The sequence below is a fragment of the Mus musculus genome, chromosome 10, assembly GCF_000001635.26.
Source record: "Mus musculus strain C57BL/6J chromosome 10, GRCm38.p6 C57BL/6J".
NCBI lineage: Eukaryota > Metazoa > Chordata > Mammalia > Rodentia > Muridae > Mus > Mus musculus.
This window is the reverse complement of record NC_000076.6, coordinates 101,297,104-101,309,382: the sequence shown is the minus strand read 5'-3', so window position 1 is coordinate 101,309,382 and position 12,279 is coordinate 101,297,104.

The window sequence follows — 12,279 nt, the reverse complement described above, 5'->3', positions numbered from 1 at the left end:
TGTCATATATGTGTGTGTGTGTGTGTGTGTGTGTGTGTGTGTGTGTGTGTGTGTAAATCTAGTAGGTTAAACAAAAACTAGAAAATAAGATTTATTGTGTATTTCTCATTCAGAATTCATTTTGACAAGGACTTTCAACCCTTTTTCTCTTTGGCCTGTAATGCCTTTTTGGACTTCATTGAGTAAGACTGAACTAACATAATAATAAAGTGCTTGTGGAATCAACAATTTTGATTTCAGCAGAGAATTATAGGTGTCACTTAATTATGATAGTGATGGTCATTTTTTCATATAACTTTACTGCAGATCATTCACATGTAAATAGCAACCATAGGGACAAGATATTCACTTAATTCTTTGTGACTCAACAAATGAGGATATTGGTTCTGAAGCATACTGAATGAGCCAATTAAAGGGGGATACCACAACATGTCTGTATCCTTTGGAGTCCATTTGTCTTTCAACGTTGACTAAAACTCATAAGTATGCTTTCAGCTTCATGCTTGGAAATCTATGCTAATATGCCTTAATAAATATATCAGTGTCTTCCTTCCAACATAACTATCATAGTTCCTAACATAAAAGAAGCAAGACCAAACATAATTAATAGGAAGAAACTGTAACTAAATTATTGGTTACTAGTCTCAGGGTCTCACCAGCCAGCCTGCCTGATGTAAACTGAGGCAAAAACAACAATCTAAAATTCTGATTTAAAAAACAAGTTGGAATGTTGAGAATAACTTCCAAAAGTTATGTCATGGTACAAGCACATGCATATGTGCACACGTGCACTGCACAAACATGCACACAGCATGCACCTCCAAAGGCATGCACACACATTATACACAGATATACTGATATTTAAATAACATATACACATATACTTGTGTGTTCACACACAGACCCACTTACATATAGGCATGCATACACACTGTACACTGATATATTTACATGTCATATACATCTCACACACCAACTGAATATGAGGATCAAGGTACAAAATTAAGTGTCTAAAATCAACAGAATATCCTTAGAAAAGCTTAAAGAACTATGTTTTTATTTTAAATTATGCTATAAGTGTGAATGAACACTCACAAATGTATATAACTTGAACCTAAATGTTAAATAAAATTAAAAACTATAATTTCACTTTATAAATTTACTTTAATCTCTGATAACAATACATAATTCCAAAGTATGCAACTGACTTAAATATAAGAAAAATGGAAACTATTCCTCATCTAGAATGCTTTAAATATCAGAAGCATGTTTCTAAGATGTACACACACAGATATACGTACAGGGAATACAAAAATCCAAAATAGCAAAAGGTCATAATAAAAGTAAGAGATGCTCTAAAGTTAGAAAAAAACATTTTCTCTCATAAGACAATAATACGTTACAGTGAAAATACCTTAATCTCTGAAGTAGTTTCTGAAGAAACTTAATGAGAAAGAAATACATATTTGAATCAGGAAAGTGGATATTGTTTTCTACAGATTAGAACTGGGCTGCAGAGGTTCTTGATTTACTGTGGACACAGTGATGAGTAGTTTTTCTGATGCTGCAACAATCTCCATGAGGGCCATAAATAAACTCCCACCTCAGAGAAGGGGCAGTGATTCACTGTTCCCTCCAAAGGAGTCACAGGTGTGCTGTTTACCTCCTCTGCCTTTCCACAGGAAACCAGTCCTAAAGCCAAGCAGGAGGGAACAATCAACTGCCTTAACCTGACATGATTTTTAGTCAGTTTGCAACATCAACTTATTCACACCTTGCTTATTGACTTACAAAAGATTTATCAACTTCTTCTAAGCCTCAGAGGCAAATATCCACCCTGGACTCTTACAAATCCCTCTCTATGGCATCTTGTCGTCATTTGTGCAATGCCGCAATTATTTCCTTATTTTATTAATGCAAATACTTTTCTGGGTGTTTCAAATTTTTAACTTTAGTCAGTTTCTATCTTACTTACAGGGCTCAGTGGTTCATTCACAGTCTTCTTTTTTGTTTGTTTGTTTGTTTGTTTCACTTTCTTTTTTTATTAATCATTCCATTCCTTTACATCCCAAATGATACCCTCCTTCCCCTGTTACCCCTCCACAAGACCCCCATCCCACAACCTCCCTCTACTCCCTCCCTTTTGCCTCTATAAGGGGGCTCCCTACATACCCATCCTCTCCTGCCCCACACCTCCACCACCCCTCTACACTGGGACATCAAATGCCCACAGGACCAAGGGTCTCACCTTCCACTGATGTCAGACAAGTCTATCCTCTGCTACCTATGTATCTGGAACCACGGATCCCTCCCTGTACACTCCTCGGTTGGTGGTCTAGTCCAAGGGAGCACTAGGTAGTCTGGTCAGCTGATGCTGTTCTTCATATGGGGTTGCAAACCCCCCTCCAGCCCTTTCCCCACATTCTAAGTATGGGTTCTGAGTTACCATTCTTGACAGTCAATCAAAAATGAAAGCACTGTGAGGCTAGGCACTTCTTTTTCTACTGAGGCAGAACAAGGCAGCACAGCTAGGAGAACAGATCTCACATACATGCAACATCCTTTGGGATAACCCCTGTTTCAGTCGTTCGGGACCCACATGAAGACCAAGCTGAACATCTAGTACATATGTTCAGGGAGGCCTAGATCCATTCCTGTTCTTTTGTAGGTGGTTCAGACTGTGAGAGACCCAAGGTTAGGTGACTCTGAAAGCCTTGAGGGACAGGGTGACTGGGAGGGGGACAGTGAATGGGATGTAAAGTGAACATATAAAAACATTAAATTAAATTACAAAAAAAAAGGGGGGGGATGAAAGCTCAGTGGTCAAGAGCATTTGCTGTTTTTTTTTTTTTTTTTTTTTTTTTTTTTTTTTGCAGAGAACACAGTTTTGGTTTAAGCACTCATATCAACAGGATTCCAAATGCCCCAAACTCTGGGTCAAGGGGTTCATCGTTTTCTGGCCTTCATGGGAACCTGCACACACACTGAACACATACAAATAAGCACAGACATACACACACACACACACCACATGCACATCACGCATGCATGCGTATGCATAATACATTAAAAAAATTTAAAACGACATGAAATGCAAAGGGCAAAACAAAAAAAGCCTCAAAATTTATTCAATGTCCATGTTCACCTAAGAAATGCATTTTTAAATTGTTTAATGATTAGCCCTCACCCCAAGGAAACTGGCCACCATCAAAACACAAATGACTACAAATGTTCATGACAATGTGGGGAAAAGAAAATTCTAATTAGGAAGAGGTTACACTCCCAAGCACTATTGCAGCCTGTGTGGAATTTCTAAAAACCTAAGAATAAAACCACTCTAGGAGGTTTCTTATGACAATGGATATTTGCTCATTCCCAAGTGAAGAATCTATCTTTTGAATTATTTTCAGCCATCTGTACTTAATTTTTTGAGAACTGTCTATTTTGTTCATTGCTTAATTTAATGATTTGATGATTCCAGTTTTAGTTATTCTAATTTTTAAGTCTTTTCTGTATTCTAGATATCAACCCTCTGTTTGATGTGTAGTTTACAATTTTCCCAACTCTGTAGGCACCTCTTAACTTCTCCTATTTTACTTCCTGTAATTCCATTTGTCAGTGTTGTGGCAAATTCTTAAGTTATTGGAGTCCTTTCCATTTTATCTTTTCCTAGACCAATATCATGAAATGTCTGGCCAGTGTTTCCATGTAATTATTTTAGAAATTTCAGGTTTCACATTGAAATCCCAGATCCAGCTTGAATGGACTTACCCACTGTGTGAGAAACATAGAAATATTTTGATTGGTTTTCATGTGGATTTTTTTTTTTTTTTTTTTTTTTTTTTTGGCCAGAACAATTTGCTAAATCTATCTTGTTTCCAAAGTCCTTTTTTTTTTTTTCAAAAAAAATTTTTTTTTTAATTTCTGTATTTTTTTTAAATTGGGTATTTATTTCACTTACATTTCCAATGCTATCCCAAATGTCCCCCACATGCTCCCCCACCCTCCCACTCCCACTTCTTGGCCCTGGTGTTCCCCCATACTGAGGCTGATGAAGTTTGCATGACCAATGGGCCTCTCTTTCCACTGATGGCCGACTAGGTCATCTTCTGATTCATATGCAGCTAGAGACACGAGCTTCAGGGGGGTACTGGTTAGTTCATATTGTTGTTCCACCTATAGGGTTGCAGATCCCTTTAGCTCCTTGGTTACTTTCTCTAGCTCCTCCATTGGGAGCCCTGCTGGCCTGTTGGGATGGCACACACACACACACACACACACACACACACACACACACACACAGGATTTTTGTTTTTTGTGTTCTTAACAAGATGAAGAGCTACTTGTGGTTAGTGCCTACCAATTTGGGATAATCATGTCCCTCCATGGGTAAGCTTGCATCAAGGTTGTTTGATCTCAAGTACTCAATCCAGGATCATACAAACTACGCTGAATGGATCCATTTATTTATATATATACACCATATATATGTGTGTGTGTGTGTGTGTGTGTGTGTGTGTGTGTGTGTGTGTGTGTGTGTGTATGTGTGTGTATATATAAAACAGTAATAAGGGAGAGATCATGCACTTGCAAGTGAAATGGATGTGGTGTGTGTATGTGTGTGTGTTTGTGTGTGTGTGTGTGTGTGTGTGTGTTTGGTATAAAACAGCAATAAAGAGTTTATGAATTTGGCAGTGAGATGGATATGGGAGGAGGTTAAAAGCAAGAGTGAAAGTGAGAAATGATGTATATGCCACGCTCAAATATAAAATTCTCACAAATTAAAATTATTAAATTTTTAAAAATGAAAAAAAAATAGACATAAAGCATTGTTTAAAAAAGAAATGCCAGAATTTATTGGTTAGTAGTTTAGTTAAAACTAAGGACATTCTCCACTCTGTTTTACATTCCCTGGTATCAGAGACATTTCTGGAAAACAGTCAACAATTAATGTGCAAGTGTTGATCACTGTGTGGGGTGGGGTTTTTCTTCTTGAGCTTCTAGAATAAACAAAATGGCATCTCAATGTGTTTGTTCTTCTGCAAAGACTCCAAGACACATGTACCAGGAAGTGACAGGCATCTATAGGCCATATCTACAAATTCCTTCCTTCACTAGTATCTGTTTTATAAATAGTAAAGGGACTGTTTATCAGCATGTGAAATTGTAGGCAGTATAACCCATGCTCTTTGTGCAGTTACCATTTCTACTGAGGAAGTTGCTGAAAGGATCATACTGCACTGTGGTGTGCCCCTGACTTCTCACCTCTACCTTCCCTATACACATTCACAGAGTCTTTACTTTAGAAGTAGGACATTAATGAGAACATTTCCATTTACCTTTCTATTTTAATCCTCTAATGCAGTAAATCCTTACTACAGTTTTCCCTCCCTCTGCTATCAAACTGCCCCTCTCTCCCTATTCCCCTCTCCTGCAGATTCCCTTCAGAAAAGAGCAGACGACCTAATGATATGAATTGAACAAAGGTTAAGAAGTTACAATAAGACTAGGCATAAACCTTAATATCAAGGTTGGACAAGGAAACCTAGTAGGAGGAAAATGGTCCCAAGAACCTGGGAAAAAGTTATAGACATACTTACTCACACTATTAGGATTCCTTCAAGAACACACAGCTAACAACCATAACATATTTGCAGAACATCTCGCAGAGATCCACTCCGGCTTTGTGATTGTTTTCTTAGTCTCTGTGAGCCCCCCTGAGCCCTACTTTGTTGATTTTCTGTGCGCTTCTCTCATGGTCTCCTCAACTGTTCTTGGTCCTCTGATAATTTGTTCCCATATTACAATGTGTTTCCAGAATTCCAAGGTGAGGGACCTGATAGAGATTGCTATTGGCTTTCACTCTGCCTATAAATGTTTGGCTGTGGGTCTCTCATCAGCTGCTAGAAGAGGAAGCCTCTCTGAAGATGATTAGGCTAAGCATTGATCTATGAGTATAGCAGAATATCATTAGGAATATTTTTATTCTTTTTCTTTTTTCTATTTTAGATGTCTGGGCTGTCCAGCCTTCAGTTTCTGCTAATACAGGGAGTGTGGGACATGGGGAATCCTTCTCATGACTGGGATCATCAGATTTGATCAGTTGGCCACTCACACATGCTCTCTGCTTCCATTGCATGTATTGCAAGCAAGTTAGGTTATAGGTTGAAGGTATCCCAGTCCTGGCATTGAAGTTGTCTTTAATGTGTAATTAGATTTTTAAACATGAGCATTTAATATATGCTTATCCTATAAGGACAGAGAGATAAAAACAAAAACTGCTAAGGAAGTAATTATAGCATTTTGATATCTTAATTTATTTATACTAAACAAAGAACTTTTGGCTGTTATCAGAATATATTGACACTTTCTAAGAGTATAAAGAATGAAAGTAACCAAATTTTCAGGCACACAAATATTTTAAATACAATTAGATAACTTTTCAAATTTTATTGGTAAATTAAATTGTGTGTGTGTGTGTGTGTGTGTGTGTGTGTGTGTATGTCTGTGTGTGTGTGCATATGTGTGTAGAGGGAGCACTTTTATACAAGTATATACATATGTGTACAGATGATATTTTGTATCTTCCAATTTTTTCCTCCTGTAGCTTCCATTTTTTTCTTTTACTTTTTGTTGTTTGTTTGTTTGTTTTGTTTCATTTTGCTTCTGGTTCAAGACTTGGCAGCTTTCTTCTTAGAGGCAATGTAGGCTAGTCTCCTCACAATTTCCAGTCTCTACCTTCTCCGTAGTGAGTTTCAAAATGCCACCTGCCCATGTCTACATAGGCTATGGGAATAAACTAGGGTTCTTTTCCTGGCAAAACAAGTATTTTACTTTATCTACAACATACCCCTGGTCCCGTCAGAGTAAAATTTAAAAGTGTAAAGCTTTTGTAAGGATGTGATAATTAAAGTTAATTAACATCAAAAAAGTTTAACATAATGACTCTTGTGGATTAGGCTCTCTCATCTTTGATAGTGTTATAAAGAGAGCTGTGTCTGTACTGGAGAATCTCACAATGTGGCAGTAGAGGAGGTTTTATAAAGACTAGCCTAATAGGCAGATTCAAACAGAGTGAGGAAAGGCATGGCTAAATAATCCAATCAACACAGCTGTGCCACTGTTCTCTGTGAAAGGGTTTTCCACTTGAGCCCCTCTTTCTAAAGTGGACTGACATTCAGTTTTACATTTGTGTGAATATTTAATCCTAAACTAAAAACTACAATCCAATATGATAGCCACCTTCTAATTTTCATCACTCCAGTATTTAAAAAATCCTTTCTATGGATGTTAAAGGAAAGCACAGATATTAAATCATCAAATAAGATAGCTTGTCTAAGACTCTCGTAATCTTCATGAAAACTGCCATTATTAGTCTTGAGAACCAGAGAAGAATGTTAACATGTCAACCCATATGCTTTGGTAACAAACGGCAGAGAGGTGCAAGGAAATTTCCAAGCTAAAAATAAAGAAATAGGATTTTAAAAGTCTGAAAATACACAAAATAGCAATAATCGGTAACACTTGTGAAAATTACTGATGATTGTAGCTATAAAGGACTATAAAAAGCAGCATTAAGCATTCAGGTACCACTTAGACAAAACTAATAGAATACATTTAGAATTTATTTTGTTTTGAACAGACATCATATATATATATTTTTCAGTATTGAATAAACTGACTTAGTAGAGACTTCTAAGAATAAAGCTATTCTACATAAAAAGCTATTCACAATGACCATAAGAGTAATACTTGATATTGGATCTTAAAATTGGTTTAACCTGTCATTAAATAAACAGAGACTGGGAATCAACTGCACGCCAAGCACCATAGGAAGTTGATATTTTTATACACATAAAAGAATATGCTGTAATGAAGATTATATTCTATCAGAAGGAGAATAGACAAATAAACTAAGAGAAATGGAAATGTAATCAGCTAGTTGGGAGAGCAGTGAAGTAGGGTTGTCACCGGGATAAGAGGTCATGATTCTCTGGAAATGCTGAGATAATGGAGGTAAAAAAAAATATCTAACTATAGAGTCTCGTATTTAAGGAAGACATAATTGAATAGTGTAACTATCTTAATGAAAACTGTGAAAAACAAAGGATAGTGGCCATATGTTATACAAAACTACCAAATAAAGGGAACTTCCCTGTTCCAATAAAGAAAGAAGCACCAAGCTAAAGACTTCTAGATGCATCCATAATAAGTGAATAAGAGTTTGAAGGTTGTAATTTATAAGGAATTTGTAAGGCATTTAAAAAGTTTTTGGCTCCATGTTTTTGTACTTGAGCCTCAATTTCAAATCTTATATCAACTATTGTGAGATTTTGCCAAATAGCCTAAGACATAAGAAAGAAATGATACTTTACAGTCATATTTTAGAGAACTGAGACAGGAATAGCTGGCAGAAGAAATGATATTAAAACTAAATGTATGGGACTCACAGCAAACTGGTCTTAGAGCGAGTCAACCCTTCTTTACCTTTGGATCCATTAAGGCCCTTACAGATTGTGTTCTACATATCTACATATGTTAATTTCTTCTTTACCCACTTTCACAGGTATATGTTTATCATATAAGCATATATATATATATATATATATATATATATATATATATATATATATATGCAATGTTTGCACAGGTAAGGGATATTCTGTACTCTAGTAAATAAATAAATAAATAAATAAATAAATATTCTTCACATACAAAAGTGAAGTTAACCCACTATATCTCTTAGCAGAATTGATCTATTACATGACTATGTTTCTATTTCAAATGTATATTTAATTTAATATTGTTTTAAATGTATATTTAATTATATATTATGCACACATATATATATATATATGTATGTATATGCAATGTTTGAACAGGTAAGGGCTATTCTCTACTCCAGTAAACAAATAAATATATATCCTTCACATGCTTAAATGAAGTTAACCCACTATATCTTTTAGCAGAATTGATCTATTAAACAGCTATGTTTCTATTTTAAATTTATATTTAATTTAATATGGTTTTTTTAGACATAGGAAAACCACCTTAAAGTTTTTAACTATTAGTACTAAAATGACTTTCTTCATAGAATTAGAGGAAAAATAATCTTTATCTCAGTTTTTAAAATTAGCAGTGACTTCCTATAGATGTCATCTAAAGAAATATAAAACACCATTAGCAGACAAACTGAATTAAAATATTTCTTGAAAGTGTATTTAGCTAACCTCTTCTGTATGGTGACCCACATTTAAATTGAAATATTTCAAACTCCAGGCTTTTATTTGCTCCTTTTCTTTATCTGAGTATTCACTTGGCTTTCAGACACTGTATAAAAGCCCAGATTACAAAGACATATTGCTGTGGACAAATGACGTTTGTCTTCTGGAAGACTATGGAAAACAAGAAATGCAAACATAGAAGAAAACACACACAAACTGTAAGTGAGAGCAATGATACTCAGGAAAGTCAACGAAGGTGCTACCGAAATTTTCCCAAAACTTGTACATCATTTTAAACTTTTGTTTTCTTACTTGCTATTTTTCTATTTTGAACTTAACTTTTTTTCTCACTTGACTATCACAACCCAGTAATTTGTTCCTGAAATCAATTATATGAACAAAATATTTTGCAGTTTAGTTAATTAATTAAGTTTGCAGGAAATGAAAAGCAATTATGTAGCTAGAACTCCATAACTGAAGAATTTCAATGCTATTGAGTAAGAAACTGTTTCTGAGTGAAAGATGAATTATTTGCTTTGAGGTACCTACTTCTAGGGACCGCCCAATCCCTAATAGCAAGATAGTTAGGAACCTTCATCAAATATATGAATGGCTACAGTATTAGATGTAAGCAAGGTAGAGTGGCCCCACTTCCCCTCTGAAACAGATGGCTTCATTAGAGACGAATCAGACAATGTAGATGTTCTATGTCTGCACCTCTTACACCCAAAATAAAAACTGGCTCAGTTCTTCTGTCCTGCCATTTATCAGGAAGGAATACTGAAGGATTACGGATCTACTAAAAAGATAGCTGCTGCTACTGCTTTGTGTGCTCAGTTGTTTGATGGATTTCCTAGAAATATATTACAATGAGTTATCAAGTCTGGAAAACCAAATTCTTTAGAAAAGTGTTAATGTTTAGGATTATATTAAATATGTTGTGTCCAATATGATACTATCCATTAAATTCAGAAGCAAGTAATGTGAAAAAGTATAACACTTTATTTAGAATGCAGTATTTTATTTTTTATATTTGTTTTGAGTGAGTTTACAAGATTCTATGTCATCAAGAAACTTCACAAAATATACCCTAAATGAAGAGATATTCAATATGAAACTTTAGGTTCATAAGGTCATTTTACTACCAAACAATACTATAACAATTTTTTTCATAGAAAAACCCCTGCATTTTCTGAGATTCTAAAGAGAACTGACATACTTCACTGCTTAGTTCCAAGTTTAAATTAGTAACAAAATAATACTGTATTAGAATTCTTTCAATTTCTAAACATTTTTTTTGTGTATTTGAGGCTATCATGATGGCATATACAAAAATAAGAAAGAAGAGAAATCTGCATAAAACATCCACATAAAATAACAATTTGGCCAAAAAAATAAGATTCCCAAACATAAATCATTTCAGACAAAGTAACACTACAGCACTACATGAAATAACTACTATATTGAAGCATTTATTATAGACAAACTTAAATATTTGATACAGTTTCATGTCTATAAGTGCTGTCTTACTCACAGAAAAGTCATCTTATCATACAAATAATAGAAAGCACTGGCCTTGAAGATAGTAATCAAAACATAAACCAGATAATAACACAGTGTCTGTTATTGACAAGATGCAAATCAATGCATGAACCTACTGAATATCTTCACTGTTATCTCTAATCAAGGACATCAGGTTGGTTTCAAAGAAATGTTTATTAAGTTACAATAATCAATCATTTGAATTTTAATATCCAAATTATCTCTCTGGAAAGCTTTGTTAGATGGTTGGGTCATATATCCCCAATGCTGCTACTAACAAAGGAAAGAAAATTATAATTATTTATGTTTCTTTTTTTATTAGATATTTTCTTTATATACATTTCAAATGTTATCCTGAAGTCCCCTGTAAAGTTTAGTCCTTTACCCTGCTCCCACCTTTGGCTGACAGGCAGCTTGGTCTATCTGGCAGAATTGCTAGTATGTGAATACGAAAGGCATCTTGTGCTAGCATAGAATTTGCAAACATCCTCTTATTCTCTAACAACTCAGAATATGCCATGAGAACAAGCCCAGGACTAAATTGTCAGAATTAAACAGCAGCACCAGCTCAAGAGCAAGGTCAAGCATATGAGGGCTGTGATGACTGGAATAAGTTGGGACCTCCATAGCCACATGAATCTGAGCAATTGGCCCCCAGTTAGACACACTGGATGGTGGCGGATATGGAATCTTTGGGAGATAAATTTTGCTTGATGAAGAAAATCACTAAAGGTGGTCTTTAAAGTTCCTCGGTTTTGCAGAAATTACTATGTAAATGTTTATTTTATTCCTCAGATGCAATTGCCATCACAGAGGGTTACTGCTAAATATGTTTACCCTTTCTAGTTATACCTGAACTCTGGCTGGTTGGTTCAACTCAGCTATTCTGGCTCAAACTCCTCTTCAAACTGACTGAATCGATCTAGCTTCTCCTGGCTTTTAACTGACTTCCTTTGCTTCTCAGCTCCACCAACTGAACAGCTCTGATTTCACTGACTGCAGGAAGTAAATAGACCTGTTAAAAAATCAGAACTCAACTAAACACAAATTCACTCAAATAAATTGCATTGAACAGACTCACCTGAACTCCACTGCATTGCCTGAACTCAACTAAATTGCATTTAATGAACTGTCCCCCATATCTGACTCACTCTGCTCTTAATAGGCCCCCTTTCCAGTTTGTACTCATGAGAGTTGGGAGTATCCTATCTTTGACTTATTGTTTCAAATCTTTCTTCAAGGCATCACTTTGTCTACCTCTCAATTAGACAGCAGTTTCAAACATGAATGCTTCTTTCTACATAACTTTACTTCATTGGGATTAAAGGTGTATATTAATTAGTCTGTATTCTTGAAAGATCATATTCTAGTCCAGAGCATATCTGCATTTCAGGCAGATCACATAGACTTAGATGGTCTAAGGATGTGATACCTTGCCAGAACAGCCATGTTGCTGGATTCAAATTCTTCTATATCCCCCTCACCCCCTCTCTGTTCCCTTTATATGGCAGAG